The sequence below is a fragment of the Setaria italica genome, chromosome V (genome assembly GCF_000263155.2).
Source record: "Setaria italica strain Yugu1 chromosome V, Setaria_italica_v2.0, whole genome shotgun sequence".
Lineage (NCBI taxonomy): Eukaryota > Viridiplantae > Streptophyta > Magnoliopsida > Poales > Poaceae > Setaria > Setaria italica.
In genome coordinates this window covers 31,088,512-31,092,589 of record NC_028454.1, presented here as the reverse complement: position 1 = coordinate 31,092,589, position 4,078 = coordinate 31,088,512, and the positions used below count along the sequence as shown (strand labels likewise).

Here is a 4,078-nt window from a genome sequence, read left to right as displayed (position 1 = left end):
AGGGAGAAAATAGATGTCACGTTAGCTAATAAATATTACAGCCCACCTATGTGACGTTGGAAAAAAAATATTACAACCCACCTATGTGTCGTTGGAAAAAAAAATATTACAACTCGTGCATGTCAAGTTTGGAAAAAAAAATTACAACTCACACATAACATGTCTCTGGCCAACTATATCTTGCAACATCCAAAATATAATTATAGACATGATTCATACATTCCAAAGAAACACATTTATTTGAACAAATGTCACGTTATTTTTTTAGCAGATCAATGTACAGGTCACGTTCTTCTCTCTATAGGTTAGAGCTAATGTGATTTAAAACCTTAGAGAGAGAGAAAAAGAAATGACACGTTAGAGGCTACGGCACAAAAATAAATATCCATGTCACGTTGACATAATCATGTTTGAGAGAAAAAAGAAATGTTAGATCTGATTGCATAGAAGTTAGATCTAATAGAAGATATTTCCCTATTTTCTGATTTAAAAATATATATAATAAAAATTAAATCTATTACCTCCATGGAGGTAATATGTTATTAGATCGATGATCCATAGTGATTTAGGAGTACCTTAACAAAACCCTACAGGATAACAGCATGAAGTACAGGACAAAGATATCAGCTAGCAAGTAGAAAGTACAACTTCACATCAATCCAACTTCTGTCTAACATGAACTGCTGAATCAATCTAGGGGGGTGTTTGGTTCCAGGGACTAAAGTTTAGTCCCTATCACATTTATACAATTAGTTTTATAATTAATCTATATTTAATACTCCTAATTAGTATCTAAATATTCGATATGATAGGGATTAAACTTTAGTCCCTATAACCAAACACCTAATCATTGTGCGCACAAGCGATCTTCCTGTAGAAAGCCCAGACGCCTCCTGAAACTGAAGGCACCACATCCAAGCCACTGCAACTTTGAGTCAGCACAAGTTTTAACTGACAATATCTGCTCATGACAGAAATTGAAAGCGATCTTTATGGTGGATGGAATGCCTTCTGAAGCGTTGATGATCTGGATGCTGGATCTCAGGTTATCAGCTAACCCCCTCGTCGTTGTTGACGCAACTGTGATGCTGGCCTGCAGATTTTGCTATGCTTGTGGGACTTGCCCTGCTTGTGGGACTTCCGCTGCTTGTGGATCATTATTTGATAGCCTGTCTTTTATAGCCCTTTTCATGTCATCAAAAGCAATCATGTTTGATCTGCATGTTCCAAGGAAACTCCTGCACAATGCTAGGGAAGCATTTGCACTTGCCTCAGCAGCTACCGCATTGGAAGAAGCCACTTGGTTGGCCACTGAGGCTTCATTTCCACCAGCCTCTATTGCAGCAGCAGCAAGTAAATCGGCTTTCTTCACTAGTTCAGCTTCAAGACGAGTGAAGGTACGTTCCATTAGTGACAAAGATTGCCATCCAATGTCAAGGCTGCCTTGTAACTCCAACAGGTAGACCCTAGTCCAGAATGCTGCGGCAGGAGGAGCTGCTGCCAATCTCTCCAATGACTTTGAGACGCTAAGGAACACGGATCGCAAGCTCTCAAAATCTGTAATTTGTCCTACGACTTCTCTGTGCACGATGCGCAGAACCAATAGCCATAGAACCTGTACAAATGCCAGCCCGGCCGCCACTGAGTTTGCAATCTTCCATGCAATTGCAAACATAAATTAATTAGAAACAACAACAACAACAACAAAATGGCAGTAGTAAAGCACACTTTTTGCTTAGCAATCTACTACCACTTCACTTTTTATGTAAAGTTTGTACGATTGTAGCAGTGGAAACTAGAGAATTAATTTACACATTATGGGAAGCATAGACATATAAACTGAAATGATATGCATTCAGTTGCAATTAAATAGTGAAATCGACCTCGTATATATATATAGCAGTGAAAGGGTAATCACTTACCATGTAGTTAGGATATTTTGGATCAAACACCAAAGCATATATGTAATGCCCAAAGAGCATTTTCTAGACAACCTAGGAAAGTGTTAATCATCATTGGCATCAGTAAAGTAAAGTGGGTTCTGTAACCTCTGGTCACTGCCCACTGAAAGAGAGAAATGGGGTGTTAATATATTTCAAACTAATAAAGTAAGAAATTTGCATGCTAATTAAATCCTTTTGTAAGATCGAAATAAGAAGGAAACTGAAAGAAACCATCTGTGAGGCATATAAGGCGATCAATAATTCAAGTAGTTGATTAGTTGTTCATGTTGCAACATCACTACACCACAGTCCACAACACTTGCATGACTGGGTGATGTTCCTTGCTAGGTATAGGAAGTGGATCAACAATGCATAAAAAGTCTAAAGCTTTGGACGCACATGGCAAAATAGGAGATTACAGGGGAGCAATTTAGACTTGGATCACTGTTTGGCCTGAAGGAAAGGACATAAATTACTATGAAACCTAACTTGGTTTCCCCTGAACTCGTTTTGCGCTTGCATAGGTTTACATTTGTTTCCTTCTGAAAATAATAAATAATCCCCTCCTCTTAATCACCAAAGAAGGTATACACTGACGATGAAGATGATTGGTTCTCTAGTCAGATTTCTAACTAACAATTACAAGTTTTAAGACAATACAACCAATGACCAAAGGCAGCATGCGTGTTTCAGACAAACAACCAAATGAAAATTACAAAAATATCTTATTCTCAATCCTCTTACTCTTGCTAAAAATAAAAAACTGAACCTCTAATTCCATTATTACCAGTAAGATTCAGGTCGTTCGGTGGGCTTCTGCTGCTGCGCTGGGCTTCTTCTGGCTGAAGCCACAAGCAGCAGCTAGCAGCTGCGCTGCAGCCGCTGGCAGCAGAAGCCAGCAGCGGCAGCCACAACTAGTGCTGCCGAACGGCCTGATTAATTCAGGATGTTTTCAAAAAGCCAACTATGGTGCCCTCAAGTAGGGGGGGAACTCAAAGTATCTCCATATTCAAACAGAAAAAATATAGAATAATTAAAGAAATATTAACAATATAATGAAAGGGATTAATGAGGCAATTGAATCACTTGTTTCTGCATGCAACAACAAAGCATCCCCTAGGCCATGCCTTGGATACGTGAGAGGCTAATGTCTCACAAGGCTTGTTCCACAATTCTAGATCATGGGCCAGACAAGTCCTTCAAAGTCACTCAGTAGTAGCCCATCTCCATGTAACACTTCCCATCACCATTCAATCTTCTGGTATAAATGGTATAATAGTAAAAATGTGGATTGTGCACTAATAAAATTAGCACATGATTCTTTTCATGCCAAACTTTTTTGTGTTCCAAGTGGTTTTTGTACCTATAATTGTTCTCAGGTTAGCTGCTATCAACTATACTCAACTCACTTATTCATGGAAAATGAAATATACTTTCATGCCAAGTAGTAGGACAGGAATAAATTGATATTATTTTATTATCTTACCAGGTCAGAAAAGGGAAGGGTGTTAACCAATGCAAAGAGCGCTATTCCAGTGATACCCCGGTATTGACTGGACTTCTTTAACAAATTTTGTCTTCTTTAAGAGACAATCATATTCGGGTGCCAAACCGACCATCCCATGCCACAGCATACCATGACGATGAAGATTATCATGAAAATCCAGTACTGATAAGTGAAAGAATTTGTGAGATCAATTAGAGCAAGTAAGATAACCAGTTAGGACAAATGTAAACTATTTTCTTTACCTTTTTATGTTCTTTACCATTTAAGAAGTAGGTCAACAGGACACCCACACCCCCACACTAGAAGTTATGGTTACAGAGTTGATCAATAGAAGATCTTCTCCAGCATAGTTGCGATTAGCATACATTTGAAGCATCACGCACATAGACGGTCCAAGTGGCAGATGCAACAAGATTGCATGCCACGCCTTTTGCTGGAAAGATTTCACGTGCGTGGTCAAACTCTCCTAGACAGTCTAGTGCCCACCAAGGGTGGCATCATGACTAAACAAAATGGATTCATTTTTGGAATAAAGATCTTATATATTCACAGCCTAGGATGGTGTGATTTACAACAAGCCATGGGTGTCAATTACAACTGAAATTTTGCAGAGAGTTTTATAGCATAT

At 38.8% G+C, this 4,078-nt stretch overlaps 1 pseudogene; it reads right to left on the bottom strand.

The window, feature by feature from the left end:
- Positions 1-847: 847 nt before the first annotated feature.
- LOC101765994 lies at positions 848-3,835 on the bottom strand (annotated as a pseudogene).
- Between the last annotated feature and the right edge of the window lie 243 nt (positions 3,836-4,078).